General features: G+C 45.5%; 1 pseudogene; it reads left to right on the top strand.

Moving 5' to 3' along the window:
• The window catches only part of LOC109307019, a 75,175-nt pseudogene extending 58,476 nt beyond the window's left edge, over positions 1–16,699 (top strand).
• The last annotated feature ends 6,795 nt before the right edge of the window (positions 16,700–23,494 follow it).

The following is a 23,494-nucleotide window of genomic DNA, read 5'->3' as shown; positions in this document are numbered from 1 at the left end:
ATATGGTACATATGATGAATTTACTTTTTCAGTCATATTTTTCCTTTCTCCTCTCTCACTCATCCTCCCCCACACCTGCTTTTAAATCGTCCCCTCTGCTCCTCTTGTCATCTTATCCTCTCTGCCCCTTTTACCACAAACCCACCAACGTTAAATTTCAAATTAAACTTTCAAGCCCACAGTGTTTGTGCAAATTAATTTTAAAAAGCTAAACAAGTTCCCCCAGGCCGAGCAGATCGAGAGGCAATGCACAAAATGCAAGTCAAACCTCATGGAATATTTCAAAAGCTTCTGGCAAAACCTGCTGGGAGCTGAGGATGGTTTTGAGTATATAGATGCTACTGTGTAGGTTAAAGTGACAAATTTGCAGGGTTCAAAATCCAGGGAGAAGTCTCAGGATGATCCTCTACACCACGTCTGATTCTGGTGGTGCCACACAATGGGAAGTACATGCTTCTGAGGGACAGAGCTAATTCACCCGAGCATAGCATTGCATGAACCGTACTGGTCTGAGCCGTGAATGGCATGGCCACGCTCATGAGATATTATGCAGTCCTCTAAGCTGATGCTGAGGATAAGAGATGGGGTGCCATATGGGACCAATTTTTCAAATTCAGGACAAGCATCCTGTTTCAGGAGCTCTTTAACACCAGGAGCAAACCCCAGAATTTGGGACTGTTCTAGAAAATGTAGGCTAATGAAAGTGACTCGGATGATGACTTGCATCTCTATTTACCCGTATTGTACAGCCTGTCTTCTAAATTAAATTGCATCTTTTCTCTAAGATATTCAGCACAAAAGTGAATTGATTAAAAAAGGAAATCTAAATGCGAGGGCCAAATTCTGCCATAGTGCAAATGACTTCATTCCATCCAGGAAGAGCGCGCAAGCCGACTGCAGGTGCTTCCTCAGTCTGACGAAGGGTATTTATACCCGAAAGCTGGCTAAGAAGATTTTTTCCAACTATTTGAGTTGGTCTAATAAAAGATATCAGATTTACCCAAAGAACTATGTCTGCCTGTGTCCTTAGACCAACATGGCTACAACCTATAACCCTGTAATGACTCCATTAGGCACCTAGTGTCTGTGGCTTATGATATGAGATAATATCTATCCTACTCAAATGACAACTTGCATCTCTGTTTACCCATTTAATTATTAGGATGTTGTTAGTAGCTCAGATGCTAGAGCAACGGCTCCAACAATTTCTTTAAAAAAAAAAATGATATACAGTAATCAAATTATTACTATTACTCTAATTTTTCAGAAGTGTTAAGCCACTGTCTACACTTGTGTGTTGGTAAATCTCTCACAATTGCACAACTTTGAAGCTTTGTTAATGCTACTTTTGAGTGGTTACTGGTGTTTTTAGCCCTTTGTCACAGGATATTACTCTGAGCAGTGCTTGATAGTAGGCCTGTGCGAAGCAGCAAGTATTTGATTCGGATTCGGCCGATTCAGAGGGGCAGTGATTTGATTTGGTGATTTGAGTCACTGTCATGATTTGATTAGGCTGAACTGGATTTGAAGATTTGGCACTGATTCAGAAATTCGGCCATAGGCTAAACAGGCAGCAGTCCTTGAGGATGCTGGACACAGCTGGTAAGTCTGTTGTGGTGGGTGGAAGGGGGAGGGAAGGGGCATGAGGCCGCAGATCAACGCCTCACAGTGAGGGAGGGATTGGGGCTGGGGAAAGCTGCCCAGCTGGGGTGGGGGCATGAGACTTGGGGAGGGGGGCTCCTATCACTGGTCCAGGAGGGCATGGGAGCAGGCGTGTGCCCTGGGATCTGCATGGGGTGGGCTGAGCCAGGTTGCATTTCAGATGGGTGGTGGAAAGCACTGGAAGTGGGGGCTCTGCCCTGCCACAGTTTGTCCAGCTGGGGTGGGGGGGGGGCACGATGCAGGTGCAGCTTACTCTGGGTGGAAGGTGCTGGGAGCAGGGACTATTCCTTCCCACCACTTGCCCAGGCTCCCTGCACCTCCTGGACAAGTCGTGGCTTCAACCCAGCTGGGTGAGCAGTGGCAGAGCAGGGGGGTGTGTGCATGCAGTTGAATCGGGGCGGGGTGGAGGCAGGAGCTATGGGGAATTTTAGGGTGGCTGCAGCTGCCCATAGCCCCCACTCCACTGAGTTCTGTGGGGTGGGCAGAGCCAGGGCTGCGCTCCAGGCTATGGCTGGGGCTAGCTGCCTGGAGCACAGCCCTGGCTCCGCTCACCTCACAGACGCAGCCTGCCGGTGGGTTACTGTGGATAGCCTTCTGGAGTGCAGCCTGGCCAGCCCGCTCTGCTCCCATGTCCTCCTGGACTGGTGGCACAGGGTGGAAGGAGCCTGCCTCCCCAAGTCCCACACTTCCCTGCCCTGGCTGGGCAGCTAACCCCAGCCCCAGCCCCAGCCCCAATCTCTCCTTTGCTGTGGGGATCTTGATCTGCACCCCCCATACCCCTTCCCTCCCCCCTCTGCCCACCACAACAGACTTACCAGCTGGAGACAGCTGTGTCCAGCATCCTTGAGGATTGCTGCCTGTTTAGTCCATGGCCAAATCTCCGTATCAGCACCGAATCTTTTCCAAATCAATTTAGAGTCTTCTGATTTGATTTGGACCTTTTAACGTGCCTACCAATTCACTTCAGATTTGGAGATTTGGCCGCTGAATTGGGACAAATCTCTGAATTGATCAGCTACCAAAGCCTTGCACAGCTCTACTTGATAGACGGCTGTTAAAAGGGCTAGTCACTGATCTATGTAGCTGCATCACTGGTAGAACAGCCATAGAAGGCTCATCCAAAATTGCTAGCCTCCCAATTAAAGGTGTCCCAGGTTGGGTATCTGCAAAGTGGAGGCATGTAGATTTAAGAACTACTCTTGAACACTTGGCCCAGAACCCTCCTGTTTTATTTTCACCATTTTTAAAATTTAAACAGTACCACTTACCTCTCACAGAGGCTTTGCAGTGATCACTGGTGTTTGAAAAGATACAGCATCAAAAAGAACTAAGTACTAGTGGTGTGTGAAGTGGGCCCTATTCGATTCAGATTTGGATTTGGCCTGAATCAGGGACAGTGATTCAGTCTGTTGATTCGGATCACTGTCCCTAATTCGATTCAGCTGAATTCAGATCTGAAGATTCAATGCCAATTTGGAGAATCAGCGATTCGGACATAGACACAGCTTTAAAAGTTTTTTCTACATACCTTTAAGTACCAGCACGGCTTGTAAACCCTGTGATGCTGGGGTGCATGGAGAGTCCTACAGGAGTGCAGGGGGACCCTCCACATGCTTGGTGGTGAACCTGGAAGTGGACTGGAAGTACTTGTGGTACACTTCCAGGTCCAAAGGGGAGCATGCAGGGGGGCTCCCCCACACCCTTCCCAGCTTAGCAAGTGACCATGGGGGAGCCCTGGGCACCCTCCCCCCCGCCCCAGGCCCAGGAGGCACCAGTCACCAAGCTTGGAGGGTGCAGGGCAGACCCCCTGCATGCTCCCCAACAGATCCAGAATTAAACTGGAAGTGCTTCTGGTCGACTTCTGGTCTGCTGCCGAACGCGCTGGGGAGACCCTGTGCTTCTGTGAAACGCTCCATGTGCCCCAGCATCACAGCACTCATGAGCCCCTGCTACCTAGAAGTATGTAGAAAAAACATTTAAAGCTGTGTCTATGTCTGAATCGCCAAATCTTTCCGAATCTCTCTGAACTGATTCGGAGAGATTAAAGGGTCCTCTGATTCAATTTGGATTCAGAAATTTGGCCACCGAATTGGGCCGAATCTCTGCCGAATTGAATCGGGGACTGAAGCTTCACACAGCCCTACTAAGTACATAAGCCATTTTTCAAGGTGTGAGGATGACTAACCGGATCCTCAGTTAGTGAAGACAGTTTTTGCACCAGTGTCTTCCCGTGCGTGATTACAATTTATGCAGGTCAGGCATCTGTCTTGGTACAGCTGAGTGTCTGTATCATCTCGCTAACCCATGTGCTTCATTTGTAACCCATGTACTTTATTACAAAGAGATGTAATTCCTTCCTGGTATCTGTTACTCTTGTTCATTCAGTCTTGTCTGACAGGTAGTTGCAAGCTGTTTGGAAGGGAGTTGTTCAGAAAGTGCTTAGCATAGTAGGGACCCTAGAAATGTTAAGAAAGAACAACATGCATGTGGCTGGGAGCATCTGTCACCACCAGCACCCAATGTAGAGATTTATGCCTTGAATAGTTTTTCCTAGTTGGCCTGTTTAGGAGTTCCTGGGCAAGTCACTTCATCTCCCCATGCTTTGGTTTCCTCCTCAGGAAATGATACCCACCTCCTTTGAAGCATTTGCAGATGTACTGATGCAAAATGCTATAGACAAGTGAGGTATTTTTATTCTGCAGTGATCCCCATGCAAGCAGCTGGGGTATGGTAGCAAAACCCCTGGTTTAATACAGTGACTGAAATTTGGGTCCACTTCTCTGATTTCTCACTTGATCATCTTACTTTTAGTAACTCTGTATCACCCTCCTTCATGCTTCTCTAGTCCTTGAGGTTTTTTGAAGACCACCAGGAAATGGCTACCCATCTTCATATGGACCTTGTAAGAGTAATAACACTAATACCTTTTTATAAGTTCAACCTAAAATGGAGAAACACCACCTCTTGTTTTAAGAAGTGTCTGTACAGTTTTGACTACCACCTAATCCTCCAAGATGTGTGCGCCAAGTTGGGCTGAGGGGCCCCGTGGGGGGGAGAGGAGGTTTGCAGGTTAAGTTTAAGAATTAATTTAAAATGTTTTGTACTGTCGTTTAAAAAAAAAAGGCAAAGCAAGTAGTGCTATTTAGACCATGATTTAACCATGAATATTTTCCTGAGAAATTAATCATTCCACCAAGTCTACTTCATTGATTTTTGGAAACAGGCAAGTACAACACAACAGATGCAGTGGGAAACTAGCAATGAAAAGGTTAATGTTTGTGACCCTTTTGGGGTGAAAGAGAGCCACCAAGCTAGTTAGAGATGAACAAAAAGAAAATGCTGAATGGAGTCTGAAGTAGGAAGGGAAAATATATATATATTTAAAACTCACCATGCTTAAATGATGCTAGTTCCCTTTCATCCGTACTAGGAGCCGTATTGCACGTGAAGGTCAGTTGGCAACATAAGAAAATGTGGAGCATAAAAAGTGCTGGTTTGTGCTGTAGACCCTGTGCTTGTGTGTTGTTGCCAACATGAGAACCCGCAGCAGCGCTCTAGGAAATCTGCACAGCATTATTTACTTTCTAACCACTATCAAATCTAAAGCTTCCCTTTCCCTCCCCCTTTGGCCACATGTGAAGACCAGCCATCCTGTGCCCTACGAGACCCCAAAATATGCTGCACCTTTGTCACTACGTTGTCACACAGTTCCTTGTGTTGTCATTTTAGCACTTTAATTTTTTATAGCGTAGGAGAATTGAGAGGAAGAGACACTAGAACAGTATAAAAGGGCTATGAAAAGGCAAATTATTTCTCCTTCTGCTCTGAATTGTTCAGTTATTCAAACGCTTAATGATTTTCATTCCTTTAAGTTGCTGTTTTGCAAACAGGCAACAACTGTGTTGATTCTCTTTTGCTGTTTGTGATATGCTTAAGAACAAATCTAATGGAAAAAGAACCGCTGTTGCCGAGGCTACAGCACCACATAACCCTATCAGCTTAAAATGCAGTGTTGTGCTTAGTTCATTAAGGCATTTTGTCCATTGGCTCATTTGGGTCTATTAACTTAATTGTTCTTTATAAACAAATAGGTCAGTCTCTCTTCACAAAGAGAAAAAATCCAAGCTGTTTAAATATTTTTTGGGAAAGTGTCCATGCATTCCATATAAATATACATGCATTAATGCAATCATGCAAAGTGGAGCCAATTACACTGTATGGGGACCTTAAGTTAAAAATCGGAAGTGTATACGTCTAGCACGATAAAAGAAATCTTTCTGGCTTCTTGTGACTCTTCTGTTGCAAACGCTCTGCATGCACATAAGTTCAGTTTCCTTTGTGCTACAAAATATAGCTCCATCACAGAGATCTAAAACCTGGCAGGCTACAAAAGGAAAAAAAAAAAAAGCTTTTTCCAAGCTTTTTTGATAAAGTTCTTTGTTAATTTTCCCTGCAGTGTTCTCTGCTTCATTTCCACAACTTCTCCCTCCCTCTGTATAAAAGGCTGATTTCCAACCCCCTCCTCCTCCCTCCCTCCTGTATCGGATGTAAAAGGATTATCCCCTTTTAAATTTTTCTCCCTGTGGGTTTTTTTTTAGGTGACATTGTTCTACTCACCAAACCTGTAACTTTAACAGAGGGTGACAGGGTGACCTTGACGACAGATGTTCTTATGGCAACAGATGGCACTAGCAAACCCGAGAAGCTGCTGTATGCCGTCTCCATGCCACCTGTGCATGGTCAGATTGAGTACATCAATTATCCCGGCGTGCCCATTTCCAGTTACAGCCAGTTGGATGTGGTGGCCCAGAAGGTCTGCTATGTTCATGACAATAGCCATGAGGCTAGTAAGGATTCATTCAGGTGAGAAGGCTTTCCCTCCTACTCTCCAATGTATTTAGAGACCTATGAGCAGCTAAGGGTTAAACTTGCTTCTCATTCATTCTGCACCATCTAGAGTAAGTACAGTATTTAGTGCCTGATATGGAAGTGCAGATGACTGCTTCGATAATAATATGGTGTAATTTTATCAGCACAGTAATTACATACTTTTATTAACTGTAATATTTAATGCATATGGCCAAAGGCAATAGGAGACATGCATGCTTCATACTGAGGGATACCTAGGTTAGACATTCATAATCAATTAGCATGTGAAATCAAATTTAAGAGAGTTTCCCCTTGCCCTTCTCAAGATCTCAGGTGGCTAGGAATAAAAAACAGTATATTCCCCCTTGAAAAAGTAGTTGCTCTCTGGGCAGTTTCTTCCTCCTGAAGAAAAAAAAGATATAATAATCATAACATTGTCTGAAATGATCAGGAGAACTTAATCCAGATGGTGGTGTCATTTCTAAGAAAAAGCATATGTTGGCTATTATGATACTTAAATATAATGGTTTTATGTTCCTCCAGTGGGCACAAGAGGCACACAACAGGGTTGGCTTTTTTTAATCCTATGAATGCTGCAGGGGAGGTTTTATCTTCCAACTGGTGTGTTTCCCAAAAGATGTGGCAAATTCAATTGATAGGAACCTGCTGTAAAAGCCATGCTCCCGTGGGATGTACATTTCTGAACGATTCTACCCAGTAAGTGGGCAAAAACTTAATTTACTACCCACTCTGGAATATCATTGTCTTTTATATATTCTAGATTCTCTTTTTTTTTTAACCATACAGTGTTTTTCTTTCCAATTTGCTTTAAAAGTTATTTACGTTCCCTTTGCAGCAAAGTGAGCACTATAACTAATTTTATTCTTACTATGATTAACTATGAATAATTTACTAAGAAATGAGTTAAATTAACAAGGGGAAGAAGAAATCAATAAATCACAAATGTGACCCGTTTCTAAGTGGGGTTAAAACTACCATCAAATAAATCAGAGATTCGAAATGATGCATCTTCTTGGACACAGGAATGACATTTCCACCTAAACTCTTGGAGACTTGGAAAGCAGCCCCATGGAGGGAGCTCCATGAGCAGGATACTGCTGTTATCATGGCTATAGGGTTATGGGGAATGGAGGTAAGAGGCATAGTTTCACTGTGCCCACTGGTAGAGTCTTGCTGTGCTTGGCTGCAAGGTGGCTACTAATGAGCTGTAACAGCCAAGTATAGCTTAGCTCGAGGACTCCCCCAGTCTAATTTGTCTGGGGATCAGACTCCTAAAGCACAAAAGTTGCTTCAAGCCACCTTTGCCTGTCACCAAGCAGAGGAACAGAGAGACAGAGGTTAATCCTGTGGACTGAGGACCTACCAGACATTTTCATTATAGCTTTGATTTTGCTCTTGCCCATTGTGGCACTAAGTGTGTATGTAGATGAAATGGGGGCCCTAAATTGAAGTGGTGGGTTTTAAAAAAACACTGTTTCCATTTAGGGGTGATTAAACCCCCATATTGTACATACACCCTGCTGAGTTGCCTGCCTCTCTGGCGGGGAGAGGAGGGTGAGCTGCTGGCGGGCGGCGTGGTCCCTGGGCTGGGGGGGGCAGTTGGTGCTTCCTTCCATGGCAGTGGCGCCCACCCCCCTCCAGGGTGGCACCTGCCTGCAGGCACCTGGCTCAGGTGGTCCTGGGGGGGCACTGCAGCTGCGGAGGGAAGCACCGGGCCCCCACACAGCTCAGGTAGGCAGGCAGGCTCCAGGGGAGGTGGGGGGTGGAAATCAGGCTTGCCACTTGTCTTGGGTGAAGCTGCCTTCCCGGGCTGCTGCCAGGCTGCCTGCAGAGCCATGGTACTGCACCGAGCCCGCTGCTTCACTCCGCGGCTATAGGGGCAGCAAATGAAAACTCCTCATTTAAGGTGCATTACCCACTGAATGTCCTACAGTGGCTCGAATTAATACGCAATACACCACCAAGGCATGCAAACACCAACACCATTAAAGCAGTGCAAAAACATTTAGCCCGCTTTAAATTGTCATGCACACATGCCTCTCGTTTCATCTACACGTGGCCTAATGTAGTAACTCCTGCTTTACTCCTGATTTGGAAATGAGTTCAGAATCAGGCTCTTATCTATTGTGACATTTATGTAATTTATATTTTATTTTTTCACCCTGACACCACGGGTGTTTATACATGTGTTCCTGGAGTGGGTAAGGGGGGATGGGGCATGTTTTAATTAGAACAGCTCCTGGATAGCTGCTGTAATTAAAATGCCATAGCATTACATGTACTAAGCGTTCTGCATTTCAAAATGGCTAGGGGTGAGTTTTAGTTAAAGTGCTCCCATGGCCATTTTGAAATGCGGGTTGCTTAATAGACATGACAGTGAGGCATGCTGGGGCATTCTGGTTAGAACCCTCCAGCAGACTCAATTGATTAATCAAGTTAATTAATTGACCTTGATTACTCGAGTCTGCTCTAGTGCGTTCTAATTAGAGGCATAGGAACATGTGTATAGGCACCTTATGTGGTCTTATTTACTCCTTTTGAAAGGGAATTCAGCAGCGATACTCAGGGCACTTGACTGTTGAGAATAAAGCTCTTTGTCCTTTTTTGAAAAGGAGATTTAGCCATTGTAGAGGAATTTCATATGTCTTCTGCTCTGCGCAAACATACAGCACCTTTCAACAGGTAGAAACCCTTCAGATATTAGAAACTTCAGCCAACTTTTCTCTCAGTCTTTCTAGGGAAAGATAGGTCAAAAGGTCCATTTCATCTTTCAGCCAATTCCACTTTTAACCTCACGTTTGCAATTCTTTTTATGAATAATTCCCCTCCTGGAAAACACGTGTATAAAGGGGAATCAATCTGCTGTTCATGGAAAATAGTTACCCATTGGTTTGTACTTGAGATGAAAGATTGTCAGCTGGTTTAAATCATTGTAGCTGCATTTACTAAATGGCTCCATGGTTTTATAAACTGGCCTGGCTAGGCCTTGTCAGCCATCTTCAGACCCACAGAGAAGACAATCATCCTTGCCTGCAATGGATTACTGCTGATGGTTTTATAAAGAAAGATCATAAAGCTCCTCTTAGGGCTCTATTTTGTAATGCCTTTCTCTTTAGGCTTTGCGTGCATGTGCTTCTTTTGTGTTCATCATGTTATTTAGTCTCTGTGGAGTTTTTTGGTTCCTTGGCCTCTTTCTTGCAGATGTGGAATGTTCTGTGCAGAAGAACTGGTGCCATTTCTTTGTACAGGCGGGTGTGCGTGCGTGTGTGCGTGTGTAATTAGAGGGTAGTACATTCTGTGTAGGTCCCCACCTCCTGTGTGATTGCTCCCTGGCCATCACAATGTAAGTGGAGGGCAGGGTCCTCAGTCCTTCCTCATAAATTTGAGGTGTCTTTTGAAACTGGAAAATGTGTGTTGGAGCACACCGTTAAGCTTAGTGCCAGACTAGGTTTGGTGTATGAGCTGCTCCCCAGCTCAGAAGTAACCCAGGAACTAAAAGACAATACTTACATGATTCCCCTCCTGCTTCCTCCTTATGTCTGGGATAGGTTGTTTGCTGTTGGCTTGGCCCTCCAGCCCCCTCACATTGCCTTAACCAGTGAAGGACTTGGCTCTAGAAAGGCAGCAAAGGTAAGATTCCTCCCTTCTCTTCCCATTTACTATCCAGGGCCAGGGAGGGAAATCCTGGTCCTAAGGAATTAATTGCCAAAACTTCCTTTCAATTCAGTGAGGCTAAGGATTCACACCTGGACTGAAGGGCCGTATGATGAGCAGAGGGTGGCTGTGTTCCAGTCGTGTTGGGCAAAATTGTTTGTATTGTCTTAGCCAGCCTTTGTTGGGACTTCTTAATTGTGCTAAGTTAACTTGATTAAACAGATGTGATTGAAGAAACACACTCTATCTGGCTGTCAAGACATACCCAGCTTTTGGATAGCCTGCATAGGGAGTTCCTATTCTGCTTCGTGGGTGGATGGTCCAAATTACACTCTAGCCTCAGGTAGGTATTAATTGTTGTTGCTATGGAAATGCTGTCTCCATGGTTCAGAATGCTATATACTGGTGTTGGCCAACATTTTGGTGTCATTAGGAATAACAATTGTTTTGCAGTTCACTAGCCAAAATTATCAAGGCTCCCGTTTTTTATTTATTCTACTTTTGACCCACCACAAGATGATTCTGGACCCCTTCAATAAGCCATCCACATGCTCTTAGCTATGGCAGCTTTACATACTGTTTTCACAGATAACTCCCAAATTGTCCTCACCATTAAAGACCCCTTTCCTTCCATCCTGTCATACATCTTGGCCCATCTCTCTGACATCTGCTTGTGGATACTCAGCCAGCAATATTAAGCTCCACATGGCCAACGCTGAGCATTTGATTTCTCTCTTCTACCTTCCCTCCCTCCCCCCTCACCAAGCCTTTGCTTCTCCCTCATTTCCCTGTTGTTGTGAAGTCACAACAACAGTCACACAAGCCTATACTTTGGCATCATCTTTGATTCTTCTCTTGACCCTTGCTTCTAAGTCATATCTGAATCTTGCCACTGTAGTCTGTCCAACATTTCCAAATTGCCAGGGTTCTTGATCACGTCCTACATGCTTCGACTCCTCCAGTTGCCATTTGTGTGGTCTACATGCCGTGCACATTGGTACTCAAGCCCACTCAGAATGATGCTGCATCTTCTTTAATTGTTGCTCTGCCCGCATGAATCTTTTCTTTATATTCTTCCACAAGCTCCTCTTCCTCCACTGCAAAAAGCATAAGTGTCGCGTCTCTGCCCTCCTTTTATCATCGAGCCCTGCACTATTGCTCATGCCCACTCTCTTACCAAGTATGTTTTTGCTCTTTACCAATAAATCTTGCTTACTCTATGATTACTACAGTGACGCTGAAAGGCCAGCCAGCAACTGGCACCCAATTTTGCTAAGCACTTTTTAAACACAGAGTAGTAGACAGGTCCTCCCCTGAGAGTTTATAGTGGAAGCCAGACACGGGGTGAGGGAAGGGTGTACTGCACTGGCAGAACGAAGAACAATAAAAAGGTAGCTAAAGGCATGTTAGTCCCTTGGTTTTATTTGGAAGGGTATTTAGAAGGGGATCAGATAAATGGAAAGAAAATGAAGGGCAAGGAGATTGTAGGCTGGGAGGGCATCTGGTGAGGTGGGTATGGGCAGAGTGAAGCGGAGGTGAAGTTACCCTGAGGAAGGTAGATGGCTCGTATCAACAGCTGATCAACACAGGGCAGAGAGAACCTGGTCAGAACCTACAGGACGTTCTCTGAACATGGGAAGGTCCCTGCAGCTGCTCCTACTCATTTGAGTCCAGTCTTTTCTCCCGCCCAGGCGGGGGGGTCGGACTTGAAGATCTACAAGGTCCCTTCCAACCCGACTTCTATGATTCTATGATTCTACTGGTTGGTCGGCATGTGTGAAACGGGCCCTATTCGACTCAGATTCGGCCTGAATCAGGGACCGTGATTCGATTAGTTGATTCAGATCACTGTCCCTGATTCAATTCAGCTGAATCCAAATCTGCAAATTTGATGCTGATTCAGAGAATCAGCAATTCGGACATAGACACAGCTTTAAATGTTTTTTCTACAGACCTTGAGGTACTAGTGCGGCTTGTGATTGCTGCGATGCTGAGGCACATGGAGTGTCCCATAGGAGCGTGGCGGTACCCTCCACGTGCTCGGTGGCAAACCCGGAAGTGGACCAGAAGTACGTCCAGTCCACTTCTGGGTCCGCTGGGGAGTGCGCTGTCCCCCACCCCCCATGCTCCCTTGGCTTGGCAGTTGGCTGAGGTGGGACCCCGGGTGCCCCCCAGATTCAAGAGGCACCAGTCGCTGAGCCAGGGGAATGCCAGGGGGCCCTCCGCACGCTCCCTGGTGGACTCAGAAGTGGACCGGAAGATTCAGAGATTCAACCATCAAATTGGGCCGAATCTCCGCCAAATCAAATCAGGGACCAACGCTTTGCAGAGCCCTACTGGCTGGAGTCTCTGGCTGGTTCCTTTTCAGGTCTTTTTTCCAAGACCACATGATTGAGTAGAGAGAAGGCACCACATGGGTCCAAATGGCTCAGTTGCCTTCATGTTCACTTATCCTTTAAATGTCTGCAGAATCTACACTTAGGACAATCTCCTAGTCAAAATTGCTAAAGCCAGGCCATGCCTTTTTTCAGATCCACTATTTAGAACTTCGCTTTGCCGCAATATCTGCCATTCAGCCCTTTGTTATCCCCACTCTCTGTGCCAGTGCATCTGGTTTGTCCACTTATTGCGTCCTCTGTTTTATTTAGACTGTAAGCTTTCTGGGGTGGGGAACTTTGCTGTCGCCTGCCTGGTATTTAGCACATTTAGGACCTGCTCTCTGACTAGGCACTTCTGAATACTGGTGGCTGTCAGTGGGAGATGGGGAGGGCACAAATCAGTCTAGATATACAGGCAGCCACTGCTTAACGCTATTTCGCTATAACACTCATTTTAAATTGATACCTAATTCCACTTGGTGCTCAGCAACTTTTGTTATAACACCCACGGTCACCCTCTTGGGTTATTAAAAACACTTGCGGTCACCATCTTGGATTGTCAGATACTTCTGGTTTCACTTAATGCTGGTTTCACTTAATGCTCGGTTTTTCAGGAACCAATTAAGATGCTAAGTGTGGGTTGCCTGTACCTTACTTAAAAGTGGACCACTTCTTGGTGACTCGCAAGTGTCAACACTGAGCAGTTTAGGGGCACCTGTTGCATTTGGAGAGACCTGACATTTTACCATATGTACCATATGAGCTTGCATCTAAACTTTAGGCTGTCTCCATGTGAAATAAAATCTAAACTCTTAGCTTGGAGGTGTACTGCTGCAATAGTATTCTCAGCTCCATGTTCATGGCTGGATTCAGCATCCTCTCAATAAATGGAGGCTGAACACATGAAAGAGATTATGTGCTGAGTACCTGTAGGAGAGGGCACCATCTGTATGTCTCTCCTCCCACATTGCCATTGACTATTTAAAGCAGATATAGTAGAAGGCTCCAGGAAGAGGAAGGGGGAGAGTGAGAGATGCCTGTCTCTCAGGAATGAAGGAGTTAAATATAGGGATTAAAAAATCATTAAAAAAACCCTGCACCCTAAATTAATTTCTGCTGATAATCTATATCGGGTTAAATAACTCCTCATTATTCTGCAACACAGCTGAGGCTTCTCAAAATGTTTATCTTGTTTTGTAACTGGTACCTTCTGGCATATTCCAGTGCCAACTCTCCTAGCTCTTGCTATATTTCATTCTCACTATTTTTGGAATGGAGCTGCTGGTTCCAGGTGATTTAATAAATTGCTTTTTTTTGTGTTCCTTTTAACTTACCCATCTGCTCAACACATGCGTAACTTGCAATCTGTCGGCAGTTTGCAGAAAGACAAACTGTCAGAGCTGCGTGCATTTGACAACTTTGTTCCCAATTAGATTAGTGGTAATTTTAACAGATTTCAGGGCAATCGAAAAAAGGGATGACATGTTATTAAAGCATCAATTTTGACAGACCCGAGCACATACAATTTCAGTGTAAATTATTTTAAATGCTTTAATTAAAGCTATGAAAGATTTACCCTTTTAAGCAGTAAGTGATTGCAAGACAAATATAAAGGGAAAGTGGATAACAGAGTTTCCTAAATGGTTTATGCTGCGCATGGCAGTCCACCAGTCACCACCACCAGAATCTATGACTGTAATGTTGGAGGCATAGTTAATTATTCATAGCCTCGTCTCTGGAGCAGATGTGATTAAGAACATGAAGTGCAGTATTCAGCGATCTAAGCCGTACCTACGAAAATCTCAGCTCGATCCTTTTTTAGTTTGGAAGGCCTGAGAGTATCTAATACTGGCTAGATTTGTAAATATTGTCATTTTGCTCTTTGTGTTCTGCAGCCTTTCTGTAAAGAGGAAGTGAAGGCCAACCATATCTTTCATCTACTTGAGGACACTTTACAGGCTTAGAAGCTAAATAAAAAAAAAAGTACCATATATTATTTAAGCCGAATGCAGCACTCAAAGTGCATCACTACAAGAGTGAGATGCCATACGGGTAGTACATTTAACCATTCAAGTAGCTTTATGAATTATGGCACCAATCCAGCATTCTTTACGCGGGCAAACCTCCTATTGACTTCAGAGCAAGGAGGTATATTGTTGGCCTAACTGATTTGTTTTACCAGGATGGGAGTAATCCTTTTAACCTCCTCACCATAGTGGGTGGGAAATAATGTCCACGCTTTAGGTACCTCCAAATGGGTGTTTGGGAAGGGGGAAAAGTGTTTTCACACTTCCTTATAGCTTCTCGATGGAGGCCGGGCTCAATTCTCTACTGAGAGCTGGGACTACTCTTTAGTAGTACCCAGTGTTTACGTCTTTCCAAAGGAAGCAGAGAAGCGGTGAAGCGGAGCAACAAGCAAGATCATTGTAGGCACCAAGGATCTTTTGATGAAGGGGTAAAATATAGGTGAGTGCTGGTACTTTCAAGACAAAAGTGACCAAAAGTGACAAAAGTGTTTCTTAGGCGCTGGTGGAGCAAGGGCTTTTAGAGCTTAAGTGTTTAAGTTGAGGAGCCCCTGGGAGGATCTCACTACCCTCTTATGTTATTTGCTGTCTAATTTGAGCTAAACTGTTTTCTGTGCATCTGAAAGCTTGTCTGACATCTCTCTCAACTATATCATTTTTCCAATAACAAAAAAATCTTTCTTATCACGTATTCCATGGACCATAACGGCTACAACACTGCTACTTCTTTCTAAATTTTTTAAATATAAAATTTTGGGATGAAAGTTTAACTTCCACTTTTTTTGGTCCTCAGTTGCGGTTGCCCAGGATGCTCTGATTTAGGGATTAGTAAAGAGTTTGCGAGAAGACAAAAGCTATTACCCACCATCTTAGAACTTTTCCCAAAACAGCTTTATTTTCCTCAGAAATTCTGAAATGCTTGGATGTTTTGCTCACTTGGAATTTTCATTTTGGCCCAAATCTCTAAAGGGCAAGATACTGTGAAAGTGATGGAAGCTGTAATATTTTCTGCTAAGAACATAGGTAGAAACGCTGGAAATTGGGAGGGGGCTGGGGCTGGTTGGTGTCAAAAGATGTCTAGATGTCTAAGTCCTGGTGTTTGCAGTGATTTATAGTTGGTATGAGAAAATCTGATTAGCCAAGTGGAGTGCTCATCCACATCTCAATACCCTTGCCCCTCTGTATTTCAATGCATGTTCACCTGCCCCATCTGTTCTTTGGTTTGGAGCTCTTTAATGAACTTAAAAAGACTTATGCTGTTAAGATTAGTTTCTGCATCATGAGCAGGTCCAAGCAGGTGATCCTCCCCCTCCATGCGGCACTGGTCAGGCCGCAGCTGGAGTACTGCATCCAGTTCTGGGCGCTGCACTTCAGGAGGGATGTGGAAAGGGTCCAGAGGAGGCCACTCGCATGGTCAGGGGACAGCAGGGCAGACCCTACGAGGACAGGCTATGGGACCTGAACCTGTTCAGCCTCCACAAGAGAAGACTGAGTAGGGATCTGGTGGCCATCTATAAATTTGCCATGGGGGACCAGCAGGCAATGGGAGAGTCCCTGCTCCCCCAAGCACTACCAGGGGTAACAAGAAACAACGGCCATAAGTTGACTGAGAGTAGGTTCAGGCTGGACATCAGGAGGCGCTACTTCACTGTCAGGATGAAAGGGTCTTCAATCACTGCTCATGTGGGCGCCTCCTCTGTGCTCAGGTGGATTTGCCACACCAAGCAGTGGTGGGATCCTGTTGTAGTGACAGACAGACCTACCTCTTCACCCTACCTTGAACCACAGTTAACTTGACAACAGTGAAGAACAGCAACATGGGGTTAATCTGCAGCAGAGAGGGCTTGGATTTTGTTTTAATCCGTAACACATTATATCCTCTCTCCCTTCCTTCTAAATAGTTTCATTCATGGTCAGATGAATAGAAGTGGGCAGCTGGAGTTCAATATTGAGCACACTGATCGCATTCCCCCTACCTTGGTTAACAACAAAGGCATCCATGTAGTGGAGAGTGGCACAGGAGTGATCTCACCAGATGTTCTTCATCTTACCGGCCTGGACAGTCCATTAAAGAACCTGACTTATATATAGTGACTCAGCACCCACAGTATGGCCACCTATACATGAAAGAGACTGTTTTGTACTGGAGCCAGTTTATACAGGTGGATGTTAATGACATGGAAGTATACTACAGACACGGCAGATGTGCTGGGCAAATAGATAAGTGTTCATTTATAGCTACAGAAAAGTCACTTGTGGCTTTCTGGTCAATGGGCAAATGAGAGAAAAGCCAGTGGAATTTGTAATACAGGTAAGTAATATAAGCACTTTCTGTAAGACTTTTAGAGTAAGAAATATCCAAGCGAGAATCCGTTCAGGTTTAACTGCCAGAGGAGAACAAGCTCTTGGCTGAGGCTGATGAACCCTTTGGGATAACAAGTATTTGTTACCATTATTTTTCAAGTTCCTGTAGTTCTATACCGGGGATGGGCAAAAAGCAGCCCGGGGCCGGATGCGGCCTGCCAGGCCACTCTATCTGGCCTGTGAGACCCCTAAAAAATTTAGAAAATTAATATTAATCTGCCCTGGCTGGCTGTCATGCGGTCCTCGATGGCTTGCCGAAACTCGGTAAGCGGCCCTCTACCCAAAATAATTGCCCGCCCCTGCTCTATACCTTCAGAATCAAACCAGGAAATCTTGTGAGAAACTTTTTTGATAAATCTGGACAAATGGGTTAAAGTCGAAAGGCCGACTATGAGCAACATATACATTTTAGATTATTTTTCTGAACATAGTGGAACCATTAACATTTTGAGATCAAATTACTACTAACTGTCGCTGAAGACCTTGCTTATAAACTAAATGAGGATTTTTTTTTTTCTCATTTTCTTGCTTGTCTAACCAGACAGAGCAGAACAAAAAAACAAAACAAAACATTGCTTATATATATACTAACAGGTATCTTGGCTGTAAAACATAAGCCAGAAACATTAGATGATAAATAATTAGCAATGGTTATTTCGAAGGCATGGCTTTTAAAAGACTACTTAGGACAGGGTATGTTCTGTGCTGTTTATCAAACAAACTTTCATAATTTTTTTAAGTCATCTTTAAATGAATTTTTGTTTGTTGCTGGGACTTCTGCTTCTGCTCTGAACTGATTGGCAAAGGTTATACAAAAGGTTATTTATGTGGTGTGTCTGACAATCTTTTGGTGATCTCACAAGAATATTTGATTTCTCTATCAGAAATATTCCAATAAACCAATCAAAACTTTAAACTCTTACCACTGGGAGACAAACAGAAGCTTTTAAGATCCAGCCATGAGTGACGATTGCCTGCAGATTTTCTGATGCTATTCATTGATAAATTGGCCAAGATCAAGTACTCTCTATATTCTGGGAATATCTGGGAAAATTCAGATCCTAAACCTTGTGGAATATGCTGGTTTCTAATCTGTGTTGGCTGGAACAAGCCATGCATAGCAGAGTAATTTCACTTTTTCTGAAAAACTCAGTCATCATGCAATTAGCTCTAATTAGAACTGGGAGACTACAGGAAAAAAATGTGAATGCCCTTCAATAAAGCTTCCTGGTCTTGCTAGTGTCCATGACTCCTTTTTGTTTGCTTATTTGCATCCATCCTGAATGAGGTGAGTTTTGCAAGAATCAAGCAATTACAAATGTCCAGGGATAAGAAAAAGAGAGAACTCCTGTTTACAAACTAAGATGACCCTGGCTCCAGTTTAGCAAAGAGTTCACTCTGGAGTCTTGGATTTGCCCCTAAGAGAGGTCGGTCTCCCAGACAGATGAGATTTGCCTTTGTCCATCATGCCAGAAGAGCAAAATTCTCCATCACCATCTTCACCAAAGGGCTTTCAGGAATTTTTTTTTAGATATCCACAGCCCCAACCATGGCTTTCCTTGAAAGCAAAGGACCAAAAATTGGAACTTGATGTAAAACTGCACGTGAAGAGTGGAGGGAACAGACTTGGTTGCTTGTATCACTGAGAAGATGTGCTGCAGCATTTTGTGCTGGTTCAGCTTCCTAAGTGCTGCAGGCTTCGTGCCCAGGTATACTGTGTGGCTGTAGTCCAGGCAAGAGGTGACCAAGGTGTGAATAACTGATGCCAGGTCATTATCTGCCATGATGGGATGGAGTCTCCTAGCTAGCTGGAGTTGACGGAAGGAGAAACTTGATGCTGTGTGAGAGCTTAACATCAGTGCGCAATCCAGGGCTATGGCTACACGGTAAACTTCTTGTTCTCAGCGCGGATGCCCTCAAGCATGCTGTGCTGCTCTGCCCAGGCTTCTTCCTAAACTGGAAGCAATCTAGCTGTTTCTGTGCAGCACTGTGCTTGGGATGCACAGGACTGGTAGGTTACTATGCTAGTTATCCTGGTTACTTGCTGACCAGTCTGCCTGAAGGTCTGCTGTTTCAAATTTAGAAGGCAGCCATTGCATTGTAAATCTACCATGCAGATGTGTCCCAGCAGTAATTCTAGGTTGTAAACTGAATTGAGAGTATGTACTATAAACCAAAGGAGATTGTGCACTCCTTATAATTCTGCCCTCTGCATACCAGCATCACCTGCATTGAGTTTGCATTTCAGCTTCCCCTATATCAATTCCCCAGTTGATCTTGTCCAAACAGTGAGCTAGCTTGGTTGTAGTGGGGCCGTTTCAGATGGAAGATTTGCATGTCATCTACATGTGGCTGGCACTCAAGTCCATGTCAGCTGACAGTTCACCCAGTGGGCTGCATGCAGAAGTTGAGAAGAACTGCAGAGAGAAATTGATCCTTGTGGAATTCCATTTGTCAAGAGTTTAGTGGTAGAGTTCAGCTTTCCTCTTGCTACTCGTTTGAGGCTCTCAAACATAAATGACTCAGAACATTTTAATGCAGTTCCTGGCCATCAGTTTTCAGCTTAGACAGCAATAGCTCATGGTCAACAGCATTTGTCGGCAATATGTAGGCAGTGCATGTGGGTGCACGTGCACTCCCTGGGACGAGCCGTGAACTCCCTGGAAGTGCCAGCCTCGAAACCGGAAGTGCCGGCAGACGTGCACTTCTGGTTTTGCCATTGGTAGTTCCAGGCTCAGCGATCGGCAATCAGTCCCCCCTCCCCCACTCCCCTGGTCAGCAATCAGCCACTGGGGGACCCCTCCCCTGTTGGCGATCTGGTGCCTCCTCCCCCCCGACTCAGGAGGCACTAGTCGCCTATGATAACATTCAGTGTTGCAGAGAGGTCTAGGAGAGTAAGAATGGGCATCTACTCTCTCTGCATTGACTGACAGTTGTGCAACAGTGACATAAAGGTGGTTTCAGTTCCTTCTGCTGGCCTGCATCTAGGTTGTTTGGGATCTAGAGTATTATGGGCCTTATTGCATGGTCATTTTGCGTGGCTCTTGGAGCTCTTAACATTAACACCTGAATTGCCTGCACAGTAACACTGGGAAGTTCTAAACCCTTGTTAGGCCGCTCAAAGTTATGCCACTCCAAGGCAGGCGTATCTCTGATCTGTACTACCCAGCTTGTATTATACACAAAGGTATAGCCACAAAAATATATCCATGACTCCTTTTTGTTTGGTTATTTATTTGCTACACCTTAGCGCAAACACCCCACCAGCCCCTATCCCATGCTGGCCTGGATCGGGCTCTCCCCAGCATCACAGAATCCTGCACTCCCCCCCACTCCCCCCACTTACTTGTGGCTGCCTTCCTGTCCTTGGGGAGCAGGCAGGGAAGGCTTAACTTGCTGCATGGCTGGAGAGCCCCAAGGGACAGGGGGAAAGGGGACAGCACAGAAGTAGTGTGGGGGTGGGGGGTGGGATTCTTCCCTTTCAGTTCTACAGGTCCCTGCTGGCCTGATGTGTGACTGCTTCAAACTGGAGCTAGCACTAACACCAATCTCATTTGTTCAGCTCACGGTGAAATGTGTAACAAGGCCCTTAGCTTCGGTCGGATAAGTCTGTAGATAGTCTTTGACTAAACTCTGTATGAGCCAGTTCAGGAATTGAGAGGCTTGATGCTGGGTGGGAGTTGGCTAGAGCTGATATATTCGGGGTATATCTCTCTTCAGTGTCAGTTGGCCTTTGGCACATTTGGATGACGAAAGGATCCCCTTCTCTGTGGGGTATATTGGCTGTTTGTTCACAACTGGCTTTTTCAATTCAAAAACCCATGGGTTGAATTCAGCAGGCTTGGGCTGCGATTCCTTTAGGGTGTCTGGAATTTCTTGATCCACACACTTTTAGAGAAGGTTTTCCCCGCCCCCCCCATTTATTTTCAAGCATTTTAAACTCCCCATGGAGGGGCTTTGCAATGTCAGAAAAAGTCTCTTGGCTTGTCATACTATAGGCTTTGAATTCTTATTCATTGGGTATCATCCTCTTGCTTTTAACTAAGGGTGTGCAAAGCAGGCCCTATTCGATTTGGATTTGGATTTGGATTTGGATTCGGTCCAAATCAGGAACGTTAATTCGATTCGTTGATTCAGATCTCTGTCCTTGATTCAATCTGGCCAAATCCGAATCTGAAGATTCAATGCTGATTCAGAGAATCAGCGATTCGGCCATAGACGCAGCTTTCAGTGTTTTGTCTACATACCTCAAGGTACCAGCATGGCTTGTGAACACTGCAAGGTTGAGGCAGATGGAGTGTCCCACAGGAATATAGGGGGGCCTCCACATGCTTGGTGGTGAACCCAGAAGTGGACCAGAAGTACTTCGGGTCCACTTCTGGGTCTGCCAGGGACGGCACTGGGGGGGGCCCCCACATTCCCTCTGGCTCATGCTTCTGGGCCACTTCTGGGGCTGCTGCTGAGCATGCTGGTGAGCCCCCCCCTCCACTTCTGTGGGACGCTCCATACACCCCACCATCACAGCACTCACGGGCCACTTGGTACTTAGTGTTATGTAGAAAAAACATTTAAAGCTGTGTCTGTCTGAATCTCTGAATCTTTCCAAATCTCTCTGAATCGATTCAGAGGGTTCTGATTCGATTCAGAGAGATTAAAGTGTCTCCTGATTTGATTTGGATTCGGAGATTTAGCCACCAAATCAGGCCAAATCTCCACCAAATCGAATGAGGGACTGAAGCTTCACAGCCCTACTTTTAACCTTTGTTTTCTGTCATAAGCTCTTGGAATCTGCTGTTCTTACTCTAGTGTCATATCAGTTGACTCAATTGGGGTCTGCCAGGATTTCCTGCATTCTTCTGTGATGGCTAATATGAGTTCCTCACCTGTAGTGATGGTGTTTATGGAAAAAGGGTCCAAGCCATACTGTTGCCTGTAATCTTTGTATAGGCCAGTGGTTTGCAGGGTCAGGCTTGGGATGTAATTCATTAGGTAGCCCCCCAGGATGTTTTTCCTTGAAGATTTCTGTATGGCTTTTATGAAATGGTCATAGTTCTCAGGCAGTGCTTTGGTTCTGACATGACATCAAGGTATTCTGAAAAGCCTTTCCAGTTTTCCTTTTTAAGGTTGCAACATTGGCAGAATTGCACTGTTATAGGTGTTACTGAGACTGCTCTGACTGTCAGTTTGTCGATGTTGGGAATGAGGGATAGGGTCCCACGGGGGTGGGCAAAAATGGCATATCTGGCTGGCAACCAGACTCCATTTCCAGCAGCCCCTGCCCGTGTCACTGTGACCAGTTTCCATGGAGACCCTAGGATTGGTGGCATCATGACAGCATGAGGCCAGGGTTTCCATGGAGACTGGCCCCAGCAGCACTGGCAAGGCATGTTCCTGGGGCAGGGAGTTGCTCCAGGGCCAGGGCTGGGATCTTGCAGTGGTGACAGCGTGGTCCGGAGCTGGGGCAGAGCCATGACCTGCTGTCTGCATGCCCCTGTGTGGGGCATTTGGGCAGTGGATTGCAGCTCTGCCCTGACTCTGCCACAAGATCCCAGCCCCAGAGCAGCTCCCTGCCCTACCGTAAGCCCTGCCAGAGCTACGGGGGCTAGTCTCCATGGAAATCTTGGACCCACACTGTCATGACACTTCTGCTGCTGGGATCTTTGTGAAAACCAGCCACAGTGATGCGGGCAGGGCTGCTGGGAAATGGAGTCTGCCATGGGATGAACTTTGCCTGCCCCGGTCTAATACCATTTTATTACCTAGCCCAGCAGTGGTGTTGTATACATGGTGAATATAAGGTCTGGGTTGTATCTTTTTTTCCAGTGGTCACTGTTGAATGATTCAGGTAGCTTTGGGACATGGATCAAACTCAATCGGTATAGAATCATAGAAGTCGGGTTGGAAGGGCCCTTGTAGATCTTCAAGTCCGACCCCCCACCTGGGCGGGAGAAAAGACTGGACTCAAATGAGTCCAGCCAGGCAGTCATCAAGCCTCTTCTTAAAGATCCCCAGGGTAGGACCCAGCACCACTTCCCTAGGAAGTTGGTTCCAGATCCTAGCCGCCCTAACTGTGAAGTAGTTCTTGCGGATGTCTAATCTAAACCTACTCTCTAATAACTTGTGTCTATTGTTCCTTGTCATGCCGGGGGGCGCTCGGGGAAACAGCGTCTCCCCCAAACCCTTCTGGTCCCCCCTAGTGAGTTTATAGACAGTCACCAGGTCCCTCCTCAGCCTTCTCTTGTGAACTCTGAACAGATTCAGGTCCCGCAGTCTTTCATTGTAGGGTCTGCCTTGTTGTCCCCAGATCATGCGGGTGGCCCTCCTCTGGACCACATCCAGAGGAGGGCCACCCAATCCAATGTTGTCCACATCCCTCCTGAAATGGGGCGCACAGAACTGGACGCAGTACTCCAGCTGTGCCTGACCAGCATCGCATAGAGGGGGAGGATCACCTCCCTGGCTCTACTTGAGATGCACCTGTGGATGCACGACAAGGTCCTGTTAGCCCTGCCAACCGTGACC

Source organism: Crocodylus porosus, unplaced genomic scaffold (assembly GCF_001723895.1).
Source record: "Crocodylus porosus isolate Cpor-Errol unplaced genomic scaffold, CroPor_comp1, whole genome shotgun sequence".
Lineage (NCBI taxonomy): Eukaryota > Metazoa > Chordata > Crocodylia > Crocodylidae > Crocodylus > Crocodylus porosus.
The sequence above is the reverse complement of the archived record's forward strand: the minus strand, read 5'-3'. Positions and strand labels throughout refer to the sequence as shown.